Source organism: Thunnus thynnus, chromosome 3 (assembly GCF_963924715.1).
Source record: "Thunnus thynnus chromosome 3, fThuThy2.1, whole genome shotgun sequence".
NCBI lineage: Eukaryota > Metazoa > Chordata > Actinopteri > Scombriformes > Scombridae > Thunnus > Thunnus thynnus.
Window position 1 is genome coordinate 21,470,463 of NC_089519.1, and position 23,576 is coordinate 21,494,038.

The 23,576-nt window shown below is 37.4% G+C and overlaps 1 long non-coding RNA gene across 7 annotated transcripts in view; it reads right to left on the reverse strand.

Annotated features, from left to right (window-relative positions):
* LOC137179769 (uncharacterized) overlaps window positions 1-23,576 on the reverse strand; it is a 261,190-nt gene that overhangs the window by 125,016 nt on the left and 112,598 nt on the right. For all 7 annotated transcript variants that reach the window (XR_010927869.1, XR_010927870.1, XR_010927871.1 and 4 more), the window contains one exon: window positions 15,531-15,599. This is a non-coding gene — a long non-coding RNA (uncharacterized lncRNA). The remainder of the gene's footprint in view (window positions 1-15,530; window positions 15,600-23,576) is intronic.

Sequence of the window (23,576 nt, forward strand, 5' to 3'; positions counted from 1 at the left end):
GCAAAATTTTTTTCTTTTTTTTGAAGGGAAATTTAAACACCTACATTCCCATGACTACTGGGCAAGCTTTGTCTGCTGATGAAGGTCATCTTATATGAGTGAAAGCTCCAGATGTTACGAAAAAATCATAGGGGGTTATAAGGGTTACTCTAGGTCTAGCATGGGCCTTGAGGTCATTCTACAATTCTTAAGCAGAAGGAGACATTCTCTCCTCTAACTGTTTGGATGTTTGGGGAAAGCAGGAGATGGCCCGAGACTCCCTAGACAACACAGATAGGTGAATGCGTAGATTCATGGGCATAATCAGACATTCAAACCAGAATGTGCTGATAAATATTCTCAGCATAAGACATCAAGGCTCCTGTACACTCTTCACTGTTGAGTTGACCACTGACCTGCGTTTGTGCACAACACCAGAACAGCTACTAAACAGATCTTGAGGTGACAGTTTTGTTGCATTCCATTTCCAAGGTCAAGTATAAACTTTGGAACTCAAGAGTACTTTGATTTCAGTTTTATCGACTAGAAACACCATGTCTACATATTTTGTGAAAGGTCGGCTATAGCTCAGGTGGTTTGATCCCAGCTCCTCCTGTCTTACATGTCAAAGTGTCCCTAAGACTGAACACTGAACCCCCAAAGTGTTCCCAATGTGTATGCTAAATAAACTCTTTGGATAAAAACATCTACCAAATGATTGTAATGAAATGTTATTTTACAAATTGCAGCTTTTCTCTTTTGGGGAACAAAGAGGACTGATGCTTGTGTCAAACTCATTTTAAACAGTGAAAGAAAGAACTAGTTTTGTCATTTTAAGCATGACAAAACTACACTCACATACAATAGATAGCGTTGCATGGCAACACTACTTGGAAGTTACTACACCAGTGCCTCTCATGGAGAAGATAGCATCTACAAAGACACATGAAATAACTGAACGAACTGAATTAGTATTGTATTAGTAAGGCTATGAAGAAACAGACGGGCAAAAACAAAAGTTGACCCTTTTCAATCAGTGTGACCTCTTTCTGCAAAGTATCAACCTCCATCTCATACCACTTACTATATGCCATCATCCCAGAATTATATGACAGAATGCTGCACACAACAAATTACAAATGTCATTATCTCCGAAATGAAGCAAATCACTCAACACAATAGCCACTGAGGCAAGAGATGGACACTCACAACGACTGCTGGTTTGTGTAATATATCTGTCAGAGTGAACAGTTAAGGAGCAGCTTCTGGCACTGGCTGTCTTGAAATCATTTGATGCACAATCCAACTGAGAGTTTTTGCAGTGGCATCATCAAGGCAATGAAAATGCCAACTTTAAATGTGCTTCACAGATCTATGACAGAATAGAGGGCATAGTGGGACAATACGGAATGTGTATAACATCCTTTATAAATCATCAAAATGTAAAAAAAAAAAAAATATTTTGTAACATTTTGATTTTACATTTATATATAGATAAAGATATAGATAGATAGGGCACATTTTGGCAGACTCTATCCCCATTAGGGTTACATGCCGAAAAGGCTAGACATCTTTGATCTGGACTTTGATTTCAATTTCACTAAACATTTTAGGAACATAAAGTTAGCCATCTGTCAACATGGAGCATTGCCAAGATTAGATCATTCCCTTCATTCCAGGATGCACAAACTCTTATTCATGCCTTTGTCTCCAGCCTATTAGATTACTCTAACTCAATATTCACTGGACTGCCCCAGAAATCAGTTGACTGTCTTCATCATGTACAAAACATAGTAGTTGTAGTGCAACATGGGTACATTTTCTCTTGATGGGATGACTGCTGAGTTTTTTCATTGGACATGTCCAGTTAATTCACGATTCATCTGGTTTGAAAGAATCTGATCATATTGTGTAGTCATGTGCTGCCTATGAGTACTGTGCTTATGTGGATGCTTTCAGTAAGTATTATTGTAGCCATTTACATGGGATACATGGAGTGACATTTCCAATTACAGCTAAACTGCTTCAAATATTAACTGTGCAAGTGGTAATTAAATGGGAGGTAGCTTAGGTGTCTGCCAAAATCCATGAAGCAGTTTCACACAAGGGTCATTTGATGAAAATGTCTTGGTTGTGGCTTTGGCAGCATGAGAACCTAATAATGATTGCCTAATATTTGCAAGAGGTAATGTTTGACAAGGTATTGTAACCGTTTCATGTTTCCAAAAAGAATTAATGAATACTAAAAAAGAATACAAGACCACTCTTACCACCTTTATAGACCATTTAGAGTCAGCGCTCAGTCAAGCTTGTAAGGCTGTAAGGCTTGACTGAGACTGAGCACTCATCTTTTTTATAAAAGTCATATTAAAATATTGAATAGGAAATAACTCCAGGGACACAAGTATATTAAAATATATCTACTAAACATCTCCTAAGTCATGTATTTGTTAGCTGAATGATTTCCTCTGAACACTAAAGGAAGACGAAGGTGACTGTAGTAAAGCACAGACCATCATAGTCTAATCTGAGACATGTAAAAAAAGTAGCAACAAGATAACGAATCTATACACAACTCTGAGTAGTTGTTTTAAGTGTCATTTAATCAACTGCATGTTGTCCCAGTATTTAGAGTGACAGTCCTATAATGGATAAGGTAAAAAGTCAAAACCACGGTCACTTGTGCTGTCAGACTATCCTTGAGAAAGACTTTGAACCCCCATAGTTATTTCTGCTAAAGAACACCAGCTACAGTAAATGTCTTGCTTGTAAATGAATTCTTCCATGAGCATCTCTGCTTAGTTCTTTACAAACACAGAATTTTAACATTCAGATGGGTTGTTTTGTGGTGGATAATATAGTGCATCAGAGACAGAAGAACTGTCTAGAAGAACCGTTTCAATGAAATGTTGCAGAAATTTGTTTTTACAAATCAATAACAACCAATTTAACATTTCCCTTGGTCTGCCTTTTACTGCTTCGGCCATCCATTTTCTGTAAAGTACAAGATGTGCCTTCGCTGATACACTGTAGTAACTCAAGTGAATTTCCAATTTGGCAAAACTGGCTCTTGTGGGGCAATAACATTGGTTGAAGGAAAGAAAGAAAGAAAAAGAAAGAAAGAAAGAAAGGTCTCACTGTCTGAGAGTCTGGGGACTTCACGTCTGGAGCAGGAGACAAATAAATAAATCCCTGCTTTGACAGCTCAGACAGACCCAGTTAGAAGTGACAGCACATCAGCATCAGCAAGCAAATAGAGGATAATGCATCAGTCATTAATTGGACAATGGAGTCAAGGGAACACTGAGTCTGACAAAAGGTGAGGACAAGGTGTCTTCTTATGATTTGCTTAATCAGGTCCATAGACATCCACTTGCTCAATTGATCAAAGAATCCTTCCTCTCAAACTTGAGATATGCATGTTTTGAAATATAAATTATGTAACCTTTTATTCACCAAAAAGTGCAATTGGACCAGCATACTTTCAAAGGGACTTTAAAAACTACCTGACCTCAATTAACTTTGGCATGGGCAAAAATCTGTCCATGAAAAGCTGTCCTCTCTTATAGGTAGGGCCGAGCAATTTGAGGACAATTTTTCTAACCAACATTGTTGCTTGCATTCTATAATACTGATTTTTCTTCTAAAGATTAAACTCAAAAGCTGTACATAATAGTAAACATTTGTTTGTCCCAAGCGCTATCACAAACTTACTTCTGGTTTAAAGTGATGCAGCTTCTTGTTGAAATCCTTACGAGGCTATTTTTTTAACATTCAGTTGGATAATAGTCAACTTCTAACAAGATTTAGTTTTCTATTGACAGATTGACCAATTTAGCTCACATATGTTAGGATATTACCTTAAGATATTATTATATTATTACTCAAATATTCAAATGTAATCATAACATTCAAAAGTGGTGATTACAGCTACATAGTTGGCCGGTTAAGGTAATAATGACAAGATGAGTTGCTTCACAGCCCTGAATCCTGTAGGTCTCAAATCAGAACTTTTAAAGCAGTGATGTGATTCTTTCAAGTTGCACTGGGAGATTTCAACAACTCAGTTCACTATCTGCATGTAATTTGCACTTGACTTACACTGACTGCCAAGGAACCTGCAGACGGTTCAGAATTTGACTTGAGACAATCACCTAGATCATTTATGTACACGAAGATTTGCCACTCTGTTGGTATTTTATGGAGGCAAAAATACACAGCTCAATTTTTTTTTTTTTTTTTTTTTTTTCAAAAATCAAAAATGATACACAGTGGTGTTTCTTCATCTTTAGACTGGTGTCAGAGTGGTTTTTTTTTATTGTTCTTTCACCAATTCACAAAACTGACATTAATTAACTAAAGCTGAGTAAATCTGCTGGCAACAGTTGTCTTTATAGGTGGTCAAATCAATAGTTGCTGGCTTAAAGTTTCACTTGCAACAGCCTTTAAGACAGTGGTAATTATGGAAGTTATCATTAAAATGGTGGGGTTTTCTATATGAAAGTGCCCTTTCAAATCACAATTTTGATAAAAAATATGAATAATCCTTCAGCCATTTTCATATTCTCGAAAATACTGCAAAGATAACTGTTTATTATTGTCATTATCACTAGTAGTAGTAGGAGTTGTTGCTGTTGGTGTATAAGACCAAAGAAAGTTGTATGCTAATGTTAAATATGGAGTCCAGTAAAAGAATAATTTCAGTGTATTAACCTTCCACTTTCTTTTGTGTAGAGCATTTGCCCTGTGGCCAGAAATTGATTTTTCTTTTGTGTGTGTGAGTGTGTGTGTTTGACAGACACCATTAATCACACTTGGAAAATAATTTGCTTGGGATTCCATAGGATACATTTGTAATTTTCATGAGCTTAGGCATACTTAGTATGCCCCGAATCTCTATCCATTTCTCCAGCCATCCATGCATTCAATTAGGTGGAATCCTCAGCAAAGCCAGGTAGGCTTTTCAATCAGTACATGCCTCTCCTAAAGGCAGCAGGAAACCTTGTAATCTACACATAATTGGTGACAACTCACCCGTGTTCTTATGCACAATGAAGACAGTGTGATGTATTCAGTATGCCACGGAAATTTGCACCTTATATACTCTATATATTACAGGCAAATATAATACGTGTGGGTGAAAGACATTTGGTGGGGAAAAACTATTACTTGGCTTATTCATAAAAACTGTTCAAATCACCTACAACAAGCCAATAGCCAACACACCCTTAATTAGAATATGACCAATAGCTGAGTAACTGAATTCCTGTAAATGTTGCCCAAGTAATATTAACTAACTCAAACACTCTGATGCATGACATAATTTTATTTACTGGTGTATCTAATGTAGCTAATGTTCTTAATTCTGGCTCTATGATGCTGTTTCTGCTTTTCTGTTCAGCATTCATTTAGCATGTGCTAGAGTCGCTGTTGAAATTCTCTATTTTAAGGAAAATACCGGGACTTCCTACAAACACACTTGAGTCATCAAACTGGAGAAGATGGATTAAAATTATGGAATTTCATGTTTTTCTATCACTAACACATTATACTGAACAGAAAATGAAGCAGGTTGTGTTCGCTATCCTGTTTAATTATGATGTTTTACAGTGAGTACCTTCAAGTAGAACAAGCTTAAATTTGATGACACTTATCAACTCACCTGCTCAATTCATGCCTTAAGAACTTACCTATTTATATGGAAATTATTTTTTTTGTCCCTGCTACAGTCTAGCTTCTACCTACACAGTCACTTAAGGCACAACAGTCTATCACAAAAAGCCTGCCACTCTCTCCATGAAGCTCTCCACCTTATTGCGGCATTGAATACGAGGCTCTTTAGACTCAGACTTTCAAATGATTTTTCATCTATTCTTTATTATGAAAAATATGTAAAATAGCATAGCAGAAACATGCCACTGTAGTCTTATTTATCATTAATTTATTGTGTTTGTGTCTGAGTGAGTTGTTACTAAAGTCAGTTCAAAATTAGACCAAGAAAACAAAGAATCAAAGGTTCTGCAGTATGTGTATCCCAGTGTAAATGTCTTAATTTCTACTATATCAACATGAATAAGTGTTGAACCATGTAATTAAGCAGTCTGATGGTGATGTTGGCCTTGTGTGTATATTGTATTAGTATGAGTGTGTGTGTATGCACGCACTTTTGTGAAGAAAAGTAATATACATTTCGATATGCTGCTGAAGCTCAGTTTTTGTCAAAATACTTTTTTATAATAACTACATGTCAGTAGGATGTTGTTGGTTATTAGGGGTGGGACAAATTATCAATATTGCAACAAATTGCAATACTTCCACTTGGGACGCACTGGCACAAATGTATAAAGAAACGTCACCGTCGTCACTCATCAGCCCTGAATATCTTGTACAGCTCTGAATAAAGCACAGTTAGTTATCAGCGGGGTGCGTGTTGTCTTTACTGCTACAGAAAAGGAATAAATCTTTGGGTTATTAGCACGACATCACCTCTGTGCCGTCTCTTATGAGACTTGCTAACACTACCAGCAGCTCTGTGAGAGGCACAAACTGAGGCGATAGTTAGTCAGTGTGCTGATGTTTATACAAACCGAAGCTACATTTAGCAGTGTGCCCATTTTTATACTTGGTGGCATTTATGCACTGTTAATAAACACCGTACATTATCTGACTATTTCTTGCTCTTTTAAATATGTTTTTCTTTCTTCTTCAGTTACAAATATTGTGATGTAGCTTAATTATTTCTTTGTGATATATCATGTATCGCATAATCGCCTTTGTTGTGATATATCGTTATCATGGGAAGAATACTGTGATAGCATCGTATCATGAGTTTATCTGTGATTCCCACCCTATTGGTTATATGATGGACTTTGTCACCAGTAACTTCAAGTGACAGTGTAACAGTGCATGTTTTATCTATAGTGCCCAGTCCAAATGGCAAATGAATGTCTGAATGATATAGCTTTAATGTCAAGACCTATATGTGGTGCCCAAAACAACAAATAATGCCTGTAATGTTAAACGCCTGCAGGTTTAGAAGAAATGTTTACTAAATTGATAGCAACATAACCTAAACTATTCAACATTACACTCCTACTGTCTGCTTAAACACATATAACCATAACTGATCTAATAATATAATATATTGGATTGTCAATAAATAAATTATCGATCATTTATATGAAACCTTACCGATAACATTCAGATTCTTGAGCCAAAGAGAATGAAGGTACAGGTGCATAATTGCCCAGTCCCAGCCCCAGTAATTATAGCATTTAAAACTGTATCCCTTATTTGTGTTTTACGGAGATCATGTCAAAACCGAACTCTTGAGGTAATGTTAAATTTCACAGCAAAGTTATTCTAAGGGCAAATTTTCCGAAAAGAAAGAAGGAGCAGACCAGAAAAACACCTTTTGTCACTTTGATTACATTTCTGAGTTAATGAGCCACTAAGTTTCACACATTGCTTGAAAGTGTGTGAGGCTGTTTTTACTTGTGTAGCCAACTCGAGCTTTAATACCATTGCAGTACAGACCTGCGTCACAGAATGAAGAAAAGATTAGGCTAATATTTACTATTTATTAACAAAAACATTGTCCTATACATGAATACATTAATTCATTTTCTGTTCTGTTTTACTGGTGTAACTGTAACTAACCTATGAGAATGAATTATAACTTTGAGATATTTATGAATGACACTGTGTAATGTAGCCTAATGGGAACAATTGAGACGGTCACCTCTCTTTGCAAGACCATCAAAGTCTGGTGTCATGTCTAATGTTGAAATACGCAGCACAGACAACAGATGTTTATACATCAGCCATGATCTGTAATGTGACTTGTTTTAGTTCATCACAGAAAAAGTTTGTTCGCACACATAAGGAGCCAAAAAAAAAGCATCCTCTGTGCATGCCTGCGCAGGTTTGGAAACTGTGTTTCCTTCAGTGAGCTGTAGAAGTTGTCTAGTGTGGAAGTAGTGAACTTTTGTTTGACAGCAGGGTCGCACTGGATGTCAAACTGTTCTTGCTGCACATCCCGGGGTGCTTTCTCGCTATTGAATGAAAGGGGAGAAGACACCAGCACCAGTTCTCCTACAATCTTTGCAAAGTCGGAGATCTACACCACAGCCTAGAAGACTACACATTTACATCCATGTAGTGTTCTTTTTCCATGTCTTTGTTGGTGCATTGCTGTGTTTCTTGGCACATTACAGCAACCAGTAGATCATTGGAATGGTGTGAATCCGTTTGTAGGAATGTGCTCCATGGCACTACTAGAGGACAGAAACTCCACTGGGTACCTTTGATGACAGTCACTACAGGCAAGAGGGTCAGAAAGTTTGGACGGTAAAGGTGAAGATAAAAGAAATAGAAAAAGGAAAAGGGCAAAGGGCAAAGAGCAAAAGCCAAGCACTCCAAGCTGTCTGGCAGTGGAGGACCACCAAGTTGATATCCACTTCGTAAAACCAGTGTTTGAAATTAGTCTATATCTGCATGCGTTGTTTAAAAATGACAAGTTTCCATAAAAAGAATAATTATTTTTTGCAACAGCAGTGCACTCGAAATTAATTTCCACATTGCACAGTTATAGAGTTCCGACATGGCCGCACTCAATAGCTCTGTAGGGAAGACATGTCATGTTTTATCACAGCAGCATAGAAAGATGAGTTGGCAAAATTCAAATTAAATCTGTATTCTGCAAACCTGGAGAAACCTTCACTGCTTTCAAATTATGCACACTGTATTTTTATGTAAACAAACATTGGGTTTTGATAATATGCTTACCTCCAAAAGTGTCATAATTTGTCATGGTGAGGAGCTTTTCACAAGCTTGATGAAGAGCTCCATTAATTGTTGAGGTCTGCAGGAGGGAAGGAGAGGGGAGTAGAGCAGAGAGAACAACCAAAGAGGAAGAAAAATAATTGTTGGAAACAGTTTCCATTTCATCAGGTCTCTGAGCCGGAGGAGACAGGGCCATAGTGATGAGAGGTGGGAGGAAGAAGGGGGGAGGGGGGTCAGTTGAGGAATTAATTGCAGGGGAAAAATTATTACTGGCCTGTGAGCTGAGGGAGAAGGGATGAAAGAGATGAGGTGGTAGCAAGGCTCAGGATGGAGCGGGGAGGTCAGGCATGATCATTGTAAGAGAGAAAGGTAGAGTCTTCTCTCTAACGAAGAGGTATGAGCAAACATTTTTGGTATTACTGTCAAGATGAAAATGTTAAGAAATGAACACAAGAGCAAACTATTTGCATTGAGAACAAATTTGACTTTTACTAAGGTAGGTCCTCTTACACACAAATAGTGCTTACTTTAGCACTTTAACACTTGATGGACTGAATCAATGCTAATGATTTAACTACAGTAGCTTTTTGAAGAAGGAAAAACATAGCTCTACTAGCCTCGATGAGTTGAAAGTCTCTTAAATCTCTGATGACATATTTCTAGGTAGTGACATCTGATCTACAGACATTTGCATTTATACCTGGTATTAATAAATGTTCAAGTTATCTTGATTCTGCCGGCATTATAATTGTATCTCAAAATTCAAATTAGTTAGGCAGGGCTGGCAGACTTGTCAGACCCAAGTAAGGGGAAGAAATGCCACGGACAGTCATTATTAATTTTTTTAAATCACTTGTAGTGAGAAAAGACTTGCTAGTTAATGCTTCATGTAGCTTTTGGCAGGCTTGCTTAAAGGTGCAGTGAGCAGAATTTAGGGGCATCTAGCAGAATGGCATTGGCAGAAATGGAATCTAATATTCATAAGTATGTTTTAATTAGTGTATAATCACCTGAAAATAAATATAGTGTTTTCGTTACCTTAGAATGAGCCCTTTGTATCTACATAGTGAGCGGGTCTGCTTCTACTGAGCCTGCCATGTTGTATTGCCATGTTTCTACAGTAGCCCCGAACGAACAAACCAAACACTGGCTCTGGAGAAGGCCTTTTGGGTTTTTGCGGGTTTCGAGGCCACATAGGTTCTCCTACAAGCTTGGAAGGAGAAGGAGGGGGGGGGGGGTTTCAGTTGGTTGCAATCTGCAACCTCACCACTAGATGGCACTGCATCCTACACACTGGACCTTTAAGCTAGCAGGAAGAAGCAGAGTTCAATATGCTGGGCAAATGTTTTTCTTAGGAATACGGTCATGCTGTATTGATTGCATTTACACAAGGCTGAAATCAGATCACAATGCCAGCCAGATCACCTCCAGATGTGGTCCGATCACAATGCGTACTGTGCGGATTTACACCTTGCATTAACATTTCCTCTTCTAGGTAAGGTATTAAGATACAGATCACGTTAATGCCAGTTGTAAATAGAGCAACAGTGCCACACTACACCACTGCTGAACACACTGGAAAAAGCATCTGAGACCACTATTCAGCAGGTCAAGCCAGATTGTTTGTTTTTGACTGGGTGGAGTTACTCTTTAATGTTCATCCTAATAGAAATAATGGAAAAAAACAACAGATGATATACAGTACAAACATAATCAACTATGTGCTTGTCTGCAATTTCACTCAATTAAATATGAAAATGTGAGCAGTAGCACTTCTTAGTCCATGACTCAATGCTGGACTAGTCTGAAGGAGAAATTCAATTACACATAGCCATCATCATCTTGGCCTTCATTTAACTGTCATCATGCAGTTTCACAGGGGAAGCTCAAACATTTCACCTCTGCTGATTGATGGCAGCTAGTTGGGTGACTGGAATTGCTGTTCTCACCTCAGTTATAAAACAAGCCACCTCAGCAGATAGTAATTGCTCTGTGCTCTAAGGTTCATCAAAGCATTAAGTTATTGGCTTGATTAAAGTTATTAGTCACATAGAGGGGAAACTGAGCTGAGAGGATCTCTTTCCATTTTTAGAATGTGCACAAAGACAGAGAGGGGACGTCACTGATGCTCGACGCCAAATAAACTGTGAGCTCACGTATGCTGTATGTGAAAACATCAGGGCCACTAGCAGAAATTCTGCTGTAGCCCTCTTTATGCAGTAAGGTCCTTCCAGGTGAAATGCTGTCAATACACAATTGCTAATGCTTTCCAAAGCTTTCAAAACAAAGGTAAAACAGAGTTGTGTACTAATCTGTATGAATGTGTTTCTGTTACAACATGCATCATCATATTTACTGTAACTATAAAGTGTGATGGTTTGGTAACACTCTATGGAAAAAAAGCACATGGACTGGTATAAATGAATGCATGAATTCTTGCATCTAATAATAATTAATTGTACACTGTACTGTACAGGAATTAACAGTATCTCATGAATGCTTAAAGGCAAAAACTACATTATTCATTGCTAGGCATTTCCATTATTGTAATTAGTATTTGGGTGAACTTACTCTCAAAATATTAGTCCATAGGCCAGGCCAGAATTTATACATATACATATGTTTGTGTATTCCTTTGCGGTAGACTATAATTCAGGTTGTCCCACAGGAAAACGGTTAGTGGAGGTGGTAAGGGCTGCCCCATTGCTAAAAATGTAAACACGATCTGTTTTATTTGACTTTAATCTCATGAATTAACCAGTGAAGTAAATTGACACAGCACACATGACTTTCCATTATGTGCCTAGAGTATGCTGCCTTCATTTCCCTACACTCAAAAAATCCTGACCTTTTTTTTCCCCCATTGGAAGATAATGGGCTTAACGGACTTATCCAGGACTTTCTGATGTTCCATACCAATGATGTCTTCCAGTTATTAATCTTTCATTAACTTAATTTACGTTGTTGTTTTAGTAACATATAAGTAAACAATTATTTTTTTGTCCCTATATATGTCCATATAATTTTGCAGCGCAAATTGATCATTAATATCAACAAGCTACTAATGATTTTCACTTGCACACTGTGAGAGCACAATAACACCCTACGTTATTGTGGATTTTCTTTAGTCATCCTCCCTCTCTTCATTCTTCAAAGGACATCTACGTGAAAGGTACAGGAGTAGTGTAGCTCCGTTAAGGAATAAGGCAGTGCGTGTGTGTGTGTGTGTGTGTGTGTGTGTGTGTGTGTGTAAATGTGCGTGTGTAGTTGCGTGAGCGCAGAGGGCGAGCGGCAGAAACATGATGTGAACGCGAGTGGAGCAGGAAAAGTTTAGCAGTAAGTTGTCAATCTGGCAGTAAATGTACAATACAGGCTGTGTGTCAGTTACTAAATGCAGCAGCTCCTCAAGACAAAGAAAATACTCACCTATCAAAGGGGATTAGCCCCGAAGTTAGCAACAACGCGTTAGCTTAACTTGATCAGGCTCACTTAAGGTGGACTGACTTTTAAGGCGGACAAGCAATTCTCATTTTAGTGTCAATCTCAGCTGTTCTTTAACAGAGAACGGAGAAATGGCTGAGTCTCTTTCTTGAGTTTTTCATGTGCAACCCACATATGACCCCCCCCCCCCTCGCCACTCCAAAGCAGTCACCCTAGGGGAAACACTGCACGCTGTTCAAATACAAAAATGAAAAAAAAATTAAATTCAATATATAATATATAGCCCTACATGAGGCCCAAATTTTACCATCATTTCTTTCTTTATTCTATATTATATTACACCTTTAGTTTAATAACATAACAGCGAATGGTGAGTTTTTGTTATTTTTCTTGTATACCTAACATAATATTAGTGCTCGGACGATGTTTTGTATAGTAGCCTTATGGCTTTAATAGCTCTTTATTTCTGCAACTCAGCCTGTACATCCTTTTCAAAAGGATGAGACAGCATTGCATTTACATAGTTATCACCCAATTTTGCTAGTACACAAACACACACACACACACACACATCAGACCATGGTCACTTTTGGGGACATTACATAGACTTGCATTAATTTCCTGGAGACGTACCCTAACCCTAACTATCACCACTACTTGCCTTACCCTAACCCTAACCTTACCCACTGACTCAAAAATCAACTTTTCCCAATTGGGGACACGGCTTTTGTCCCCAATTGTACAAGCTGTCCCAAGCTGTCCTAGGTCTGAAATTTGTCCCCAAAAGTAGCCAAAAACAAAAACAGACCACACACACACACACACACACACACACACACACACACACACACACACACACACACACACACACACACACACACACACACACACACAAAATATCATCCACCCCCTAAAAAATTAAAATGCACATTAAGTCTAATTATTGGGACAAAGACCTTCCTGGTCTGAATGCCAGAATAAATGCATATAAATTATGACTGTCCTGATTTAATCAGCATGTCTGGTCACTCTGTTGTTGGAAAGTGAAAATATCTGATGTGACTGCTTGATACCATGACAGACTACTCCTCAGGCCATGGAGTTAGTTACAAGGACTTTAGTTAAAAAAAGAGAAAAAAGAAAAACAATATCTTGAAGATGATGGTGTAATCGCTTGGATAATGGGTTGATGGACACACCTACAACTTTTTACAATAACCCTTTCCTAAAGCATTTGTATGGATTTGGTTTCCTTGGCTACAAAGGTTCAATGTGCTTTGTCTCAAGCAACGCAAGGACACGTTTTATTGTTATTGATGAGAATATTAATCAAGCGTCAAAAGGTTAATAAAGAGCAATAAATAAATTGATTTATCATTTTGAGTTGGCTATTTGATGGAGAACTCTGTGTACAGGACTCTGACATTGTCCCTTTCATTTCAAAACAAGTGCAGCAGCTAAATTGATGGGTGATTAAGGTGGGAGAAGATTGATGGTTTCATATCAGTATAGCTGACCGTGAAATTTATGGGCATGAGAAACCTTTTTTCTGGACACATCACTTTGGCTTTTTGCATAATCGACCTTTTAAAGAGCTATTCATGGTTGAGATTTACCTTTAACTCTCCAGCTCTATAACACTTTGTCACAAACCTTTTTAAAAGCATTTTAAAATGAATAACTCAACAAAATGTGTTTATTTTACATATTGACACCCATAGATAGCATGCCGGGATGATCAAGCAGACATGCAGGGCTCATTATCAGACCACCAGGGGCTCTAACATATTGTGAGTGCCAAGTCCATGATGAATACATGTTTGAAACAAGTTACTAATTTCAATTGAAATGTGCAATTAGACTGTACCCACAAGCCAAAAAGTTAAAATTCACATTATGCTTGTATGTTGCAGAGATGTTAACTTTAACACAGAACTCAGAGACAAATTTATGTTTTTGAGTGATACAAATAAAAAAGACTTGACTTGAATTTCTGCACCTGGAAAATGGGAAATATATTTATGAAGAGGAAAATCCCATTTAAACAGTTCATATGATGCTTGGATGATCCCCCCTTTATTTATATAGCACCTTTCCTAACAAGGTCACAAGGTGTTGCACAGGTGAAAGCAATAACATAAAAAACAAGCAAGCAAGCATAATCAAAATGGGATTTAAATGCGGACACAGAGCTAGCTAACCTCCAATCCTCAGGCAGGCTATTGTACTGGGCCTTGTATTCTAGCGGAGGAAATTTTTAAAATCTAAAAAACATGGATCTATTACGTTCTCTGTTGTCCTCAGTAAACTAGACTTTAGTTCTTTTCATTAACGCAAAATGGAGACAACTAGCAAGCCGTGCTGAACGAATAATCATGACATCAAAGTAGGACATCACATTCGTCAGAACAGACGGAACAATTGTGGATAAAACTAAGGCACCTCTGTACAATGAGGATGTTCACTGAGCTGCCTTTTCACTGGTACTTTCATGGAGCATGTTTGGGTGCCTTAATGTGGACCAATTATGAGTCAGTTCATATTCAGTCAAACTTGATATTTTTAAAAGTCAGAGTTCTAACCAACAAACACAATAATCACAACAATAATTATAATCCAAAAACAACAACTCGTCTGTTTTGATTTACTTTGATCCCTATGAGCTTTCCCCTGTCTCCATTTTCTCTAGACCCTCCGTGTTTTCACTGTAAACTTTAGCAAAAATGACTGTCAACACAGTACTGCTGAATAGTTCATTTCCCACCTATCAATCCTCTCCTGTGGTGCCACAGAACAATATTGTCCTGTTTACATTCCCAACAACATCACTGAGCAAAATGTACCAACCTGACAGTGGTGCCCTTTGAAAATAGACATATCCTCTTACAGATGCATGACGGATGGGTAACTAACATATTAATATATTCATTAAATCTCTATTAGTGTTCTGAAAGTCACAATATATCATGTGTGTTACTGCTTACTTACTTCCTACAGGTAATTAGTCAACCTCCATAGAAAGAAGCATTTTTAATAAATATCACACTTCTAATTATTCAGTTCTTTAAAAGGATCTTTTAATTTCATCCTCACGTCTATGCTTGTCAACACCTCTCCCAGATGAGCACACCTTTGTTAATTACCAGAGAAAATTCTACACCACTCTGGAGGGATGATGGATCACGATATGCATCCTTCCAGGCAATTATTCCTTTGTAGCACATGTAATTAAGTAGGGAAATATAATGTAGCGAATTAATTATGATTAATGGAGCTAATTTGAATGGACAGATTAAGTGCAGTGTTTTAATGCTCTCATATTTTACCTTTTTTATGAAAGCCATCTCAGTCTGAACGTCCTCGCTGCCTCTCACCACACATCAGTCTCCGGAGACCTGAAGGTGACAGGAGAGTGATGGTGTAGTTGACAACCCTGCAAGGAGCTTAATTTAATACCAACGTTTTCTGAGTATTTTATAAGCACAGTCATACATTGTCAGAGTTTGGACAAACAGTGATGTGTTGTTATATGATAGTACCAGTGTGTTTATGTGGAAACCCATGCAAGAATGCAGAGCGCCCTCCACACTACAAATTTAATGGCAGTCAAAAATGTAGAACAGCCTATGTGCAAAAGATATATTAGATATATCATATTTTGTAATACCAACATTTTTAAAGACTTCCGCTACGATTATCATCATTATCCCTATTTATATTTATGCTATTATGGAAGCAAGATATAGGAAATACATCCTAATTCTGACCCGATACAGTACTTGTGCTGCTTTTACCACTTCTTGGTTGGTTAAAATAATAAATAATAAAAAACAACTGCAATAGCCATCATGTCACAACACAGCTGTTGATGCTGCACAATGAAATGGCTAGGAAAAAAAAATACTTTAGTCAGTGATGGCAACGTCAACAATAATGATAACGAACTGATTAAGTGAACCAATAACAGAAAGCAGACAACCTAAACACCAGCCAACCCCAAATGTCTAATATTCTCTAGTTCCACTATCTAAATTAGAAGTATTTACTGCTTTTCTTTGTTTTATGATAACAAACAAAATATCTACTAAATAAAACTATTTGATATCTCCACCAGTGCTACATCAGTTCAAATGTAATTTATATACTACACCTACATAGCAACAACAAAAAAAAACAAACAAACAAAAAAAAAAACATCAATTTTGAAGGGTAAGATTTAAAAATAATTAAAATTAAGTTAAGTTAAATAAAAGTCAAATGGCAGATGAGAAGTAATAGCAGATTCCAGGTAAAAGCAAGGATCTTAAAGTGAGCTGTTAGCAGGAACCTAAAAGCCACCAAACAGCAGACACCAAAACTACAGAAGGCAGCTTCATGTAGGTCTGAAACTAAAGCGCTAACTACATACTCCCCTTTTAGTCATTAAATAGGTTTTTATTAATGCTGTGGGAACTTACTAGAGCCTGACTGATACTGGAGTTTTGAGGCAAATACTGATACTGATATTTGAGAGTCAAAAAAATCTGAAGATATATTGACCAATGCTTATGTTTTTTTTTTTTTAACATAAACACATAATATGAACAAACTTATATAATTATCCCTTAAATTTGATTATTAAACAATTGTCACCAAGATATGTGCCGAGTGGGCATTTTTGCAGTTTTGCAGCTTACAAACTTGTGCTCTCGCTCCTTTTTTCAGTTTCCAAGGCAACAACTATCCCAATAAACATTAAACAAACAAAACTCATACATGTCTTTGGCATTTCTGTGCAGTAATTTCTTGTTACTTATCAGCTAAAATATATGCCAATACAGATATATCTGTGATAAGCTAACAATAGCCCATAATGTAGGAGAGGCTCTAAATCTTACAATTTATCCTAAAACCAACTGGAAGCCAGTCAAGGACTTTAGATTAGGAGTGATGTGAGCTCTTGTCCTGGTTCCATTTCAGACTCTGGCAGCAGGATTCTGTATGATATTTATGGGCCTTTTTGGGAGGATTTGAAAGCAAACTATTGCAAGTACTCGACCCTATTTTCAGTAAAAGTCTTCTAATTATTGATTTGGCACCTATAAATTGGAACGCTAAATAATGAAGCTACTTCTAATTGTGTCATTCGCTATTTAGTTACCAGAAGAGGATCTATCACACATATAGGCACAAAAACACCTTCTTTTAGATGAGTCTGCAACTCCCCGACCACTTATACAGTATTGTCCTTGTATTGACAAGCTCTACTAGCCAAAGACATGCATCAGTGGTTGTCATTAATATTAAAAAATTGACATGTAAACAAACATGTCCATCAATTATGTCCTTACAGTGGAGTGATTGAGATCGAGTGGTTAGGCATATCAACTGAATGGCTAACAAGGCCTGTCAGACTAATAATGTAACTTTTTGCCAAGAGGGAAATTACATCGGCAGTCAGATTAAAAGAGTAAGTTGCCAAGAAACAGCTTATTAAAAAAAATGATTAACATATGTCATTCCTATGATCTTTCCTGATCATGTACAGATAAGCGTGGACGAGTAGACAGAGATCAGTGATGGCATTAAGTGAGATGCCTTTATCTATAATCTGTGCCCTACTTATTTTAAAGAAAAGGCTTTGATTTCTACATTTTGGGGGAGTTTAGAAATACATGTAGTCCCTTATAAGCTCCTATGTCTAACTGCCTATAGATTAATATGTGATTAACTGTAAAACTTTAAGAAAATGACGTGAACCATCAGACTGGCGAATTTCATTTGTATGCAGCTGTTTGTGTGATGCCTGGTAGCATAGAGACAGAGTCAAACACTGTCTGGAAGACAATGGCTCTCTCAGCCTCTACTGTCACTCACAGTCTTTCCCTTAAAGCAAAGAAAGTCATATGGCCAATCTCAAAAATGACTACTCTATACCAGCTACTTCTGCCCTGTGTGGGATTTCTGTTTAAGTGTGTGTGTGTGATTTTGTCTGTGTATACATGCCGCAACCATGTGTTTGTGTCCATGTGCGGGATGGTGTGTGTGTGTGTGTGTCTATGCTGCAACCTGTCTGACACTCCTCTTGTTAGTTTGCAAATGCCCTGTCCTACAAATGACAGGCAGACACATGGGAGTGTGAATTAGAATTCACCTCTAATCACTCTCTAATTCACCTCCTGTCACTCCGGAGGCTCGCTCACAGCCCCGTTTCTGCCACATAAGCGCTTTGTAGGTGAATGCTGATGTGAAGATTTAGAGCACAAGAAACCCCTCCACATATACACACACACACAGACGGTTGTAACTATAGACTGCAAGTTCACATTCACTTGAGGAGAGTAAACAAATGCACTTTAACTGAATCACCACAATGACCCAAACATACGGACCTGTAAGTTACCATTTATTCAGTTTAATCATATATTCGTCTGTGTTGCTGTTCTGTACAACAGCATACGCCTATCATCTGTTTTCTTAATTTCTTTCTCCGTGAACATTTCTTTCAAACACAAGCTTTGTTCGCCTCTAAATCCTACATTCATTTGTGCAGTGACATTTTTCAAGCCAGGGAAGTGGTTTTGCATTTGAAAGCAATTTCAGCCTTGATTTCAGCACGGTGTATTCTATTTTTAGTGCACTCTGGTGCTTAAGAACTGAGGCAAAGCTAGTATGTATTGTCTACATGCAGTGCATGGTATGCTAAAGCATCAGCCTGCTCTGCGGTAATTTAAATTAACACTGGGCACAGAGGTGAAATTGCTCTCAGTCTTATCAACATTAATTTGTTCCAAGACCTTTTTCCCCAAAAGGTTTGTGTGTGTTTTTTTTAAACCTGAGAGAATTCATTATTGAAATGAAACAATGAAATACAATAAATATAGTATCTGAATCATTATGCAAAACTTTAACAGGTAACCCACAACAGTGTGTTTGTTTACTTCACTGACATACATTGCACTGATTAGTACATTATTAATAGCAGTAATAGTAATAATGTTGACAGACAATTATCAGACAACTGTGGTGAACTGTGACTTCTCCAAAGTTACAATTATGAAAATAAATGTAGATTAACAGCTGCATTTACATTTAAAGTGTACAGAACTAATGACAATGCTTTCTGTAACACAAAAACAGCTTAAAGGGTCAGTTCATCCATATTACAAACCTGATACACACAGTATAGTCAGATTTTTGAGATATGTCTACAAAACATCTATCAACCACTTTCATGCAGACTATTTTTTCTGTAGAAAATGGTAACAATTTTACAACAACTCTGTGAGTCACCAGGACATTGTTGGAACAAAACATTGTGTTTTGTGAAATGTTTTTGTGTTTCCTGAAATTATGTGTTTTATTGTTGTATTATGTGAAATACTGTGTTTTGCACCTCAGCCGTACTTTAATGTAGATTTTGACAACAAATGTAAGTCTCACACTATAACTCTAAAACTACACAGTAGATGCAAATACGTCCCCTGAAATATTTAAAATTGTTGAACAGACCTAAATGATTCACTACAGCTATTATGCATGGTCTTAATTTTATTGTATTTTGAGCTCATAAATTTAACTATGTAACAAGATAACAAGGTGCTCATAACAGCTTGAGGTTGTCAGACCATGACAGCAAAACAGTATGGATGGAGTAAAGAATTTGATGAGGAAAGATGCTTGTGAGATTTGCAAACTATTAACAGGGGAGTTGCGGCAGTGTTGTATGTGTGTAAATATGTGTGTATTTGTTGGAGAGAGAGAGAGACAGAGAGACAGAGAGAGAGAGAGAAAGATTGATTGTACACTAACTGATTGATTGTTGATATTTGCATATTATTGTATATTTATTGCTAATCACTGTCAATGTCAATAATTTTCTGTACTGCTTTGGCAACATAGGTTTCTGATCTGTCATGCCAATTAAGCTTATTTGAATTTGAGAGACATTTACAGAAACACAGATGGGAGTAGGCAGGTTACCGCAGTAACTTTAAATTATTAGTCACCAAGGACCAAGGCTGAACTCAATCATTTGTCACCTTGAGATGCTAAACAGTGAGGTATACACAAAGCCGGGATGTGCTCTAGTAGGCATCATCACTGAGATTACAGTACATTATTGGCTTAGAGGCAAGCCACTATAATTACAATGCAAAATGACAAGTTACATTTCATCTACTATGGGCGTGAAAGAGGCGCACAGATTGAATGGAGATACATCCTCCAAGGGCAGAGCAAAGGTTTTATTGCATAGCTTATTCAAATGAGTCATCATCGGCTTTAACAGCACCAACTTTAGATTTTCCTTCACCTCTTGTGTCCCGCTTACATCACTGAGAGTGTGGGATTATTTTGTATCATCTTTTGAATAGATTATGCTTAATTTGCATTTATCTGTTCAAATGAACTTTAATTCTGGACATTTTTGTAAGCAGGCACTAGTTTGGTTGGCTACAACAATCATATAAAGTGTTTCTTCTTCTGAAGGGGGACTTAAATACATTCAACCTTATATGAAGCAGCACTCAAGACCTTTTCAGAGTGACTGCCTTGATGAGCTGTTAACAGTCAGGTTTTGTACCTGCTGGAGTCAACCAAGCATTACACTAGAAGCTCAAGCCAAAACCCTGTTCACTCATTAATATAACTGAAGAAATCTGTATATTCTTAACACTTGCTTCGGCCTGCTGTGTCACAGTGTCAATTGGCAATTGTGTGTATTGTTAGTTATGATCAGGTGACTGGATAGAGCAGGGTAATTGGGCAGTGTCAATTAGGGACTCAGGGACTGCTTTGAAGATTGCAGTCTAAAATTGCCTCTCCCTCTATAGTGCAAAATATCCTGTTGCCAGTGTGAATATCGGAGTGTTAAATGGTAAAAGAATAGCTCCAGATAGCCACTGTGAGAATGATACTTTCAGTTTGACTGAGTCCCATTTAAATGCCTGTAAAATATCTGCCAGTACCTGACAAATGCCACCTTCTTGCACTTCATTTTACAAGTTTTCAGGGAAAGCAGTTCCACCTTAAATATATGAATTACCCTCAGGACAGCCGAGCGTACATGGTAAATATACATTTTTTGCTGCATGCATGTAAATTTTCCCTGAATAGTGGGTGACGTCTCATATTAACATCTTCCCGCCTGCTGCCATCAAAATCAAAAACACAACATGTAAAAAGTGCACTATGGGTCAAAGGGAATATTTTAAGCAATGCAGAAGGAATTTTTAGAGGGGAAATAGTCACTGTGAATGCTGCTGCTGCTAGCTGACAGGAATGTTTCCAAATATTCATCTGCTGTAAAATATTGTGTGGGAGTCCATACAGATGACATATATTACATTACAGTCGAGTCAGGGAACAAGGGAAGGTCACACGCTATAGAGCTGTGAATAGTGACAACAAAATAGCATAAGAAAATGTGTAAATACAAAGTAAGATGTAAGACTTATCTGAATAACCACCCATTTGACATATTAACAAAACAGTAGTGCACTTCTCATTTAAATGCTCACATAGCAGCATAGCAGATAATACAATCGCTGACAGATTTATTATCTCTGAAACTGATAAAACTGAGTTACTGATAACACCAGCACTTGTGTCCACAAGGCTTCCTGTTGTGCTTGAAAATTGCTGGCAGGAGGTTGCAAGGATGAAGCACTTCAGTGAAGTGAGGAAAAAGCACTGCATGTGGGTTTTGTCCCGATGAAAACATCTCACCTATGCATCTGAAGTGAAACGTCAAAAAGCACTTTACCAAAACCCTAAATATTCTTGCCACAGACAAAAAAAAAGAAAAATGCTTTGAAATTGATACCTGGTGCCTGATGTCTTTATAAGTGAGTCACATGTCTCTGAGTGCTCTCCCTCCAAGGCACTGGTGCTAGATGAAAAAGGCCATAAGGTCTTCCACAACCTTAGACAGTAAATAGATTCAGTCAAGCAGTGAGACTGTCAAAGCAGCACTGTAGAAGCACTTGATGAGAAAGAATTATATCAGGCAATATATCGTTATCAAATTTTTTAAAACTATCAGTATCTGCCTAAATAATCCATTGATCAGGCTTGTGTTTGTTCATGGCTCATTGTGTGTGATTACTGCTGATTTTCATAAAACCAGGGGGAATAGTACACCTCTTTACTATATTACAACATTTGCAAAATGAGACTGGGGAGACCTACACAGTTCCTTTGTTCATGAGTCATGTACACTAACTGAAACATCACTAGTCAGACTTTGATAAAAATGACACATACCAGCCAATTTTAGCATTTAAAATTACAGTACACAGGGTTTTCCACAGGGTTTTCGGTTTTCCAATGATATGGAGTAGCCAGCCAGTGGGAATAAATAGCCAGCTAGGGGAGTTTGAGGAGAAAATTTTGGGTGTAAAAGCCCAAATTTGGTGGCTTCTGGCACATTCTAAAGCCACTAATCTATCATATACAATGATCTTAATCATTGCATATTTGAATGAGTTTGCCTACCCGACTGTAAACGTAGTGAATTATTGTAAAGGAGAATCAGGCTTCTTGTGCGTTTGAGCCCACACAGTCTGTAAATAGCTATTAACATTTAAAACCATGCTTATTCCTGACAGATCAGAACTTTTATAATTAAGAATCATTAGACCTAATTGCTATTTTTTATTTATTTATTGACACTTTCACTGTAAGGTTTATCAAGACATGCCACAATGATGATAAATGTACTGTTTTACTACAAACATAAATGCACTCTTATTCAACAAAAATAAACAAGGTTATTTTAAGGAGGAACATGTTTTAATCCCTATATATCTAGCCTATGTATTGGTTTTAAATTAAATTATTTATGAAATAAACCTATACCAAAAATAATTCAACAAAACATGTGAATCACTTGACTGAAATCATTTGAATCTACTGAATCAGTTCAACTCCTGGTCATCTTCATCTTCAGTATCATCCTGAGTCTGAGGCTGAGGCATAGCCTACATTTTCCTCATATGACGTGGGCCTGTTACTTTGACAACGTTGTCTGTTTTCACAATCTTGCTGCCATCGGTATTTTGCGGTGTTTTCCAGTGTTTTCCAAACTAGTCTGTCTAATGAGGATGTCATGTCTGTGCAATCAGTGCAATTCTTAGTGTTTTTTGTTATCAATGATTTTGCTAATATTTGTCAAATACTGAAAACGACTCTCCGCTCTCCACTTGGCATGACACAACCTCTCAGCTGACTGCACGCGCACACACATTCATATAGAGCATGTGGGGGCGGGACTGATACACACAGATAGGCATGTTTCTCTATCATCATTCTTGTATTGTTTTGAAGCAGAGGCTAGTGGTCGTAAATGTAAACACATAGCAAATCACAACTTGTTAATCCAAACTACTTTA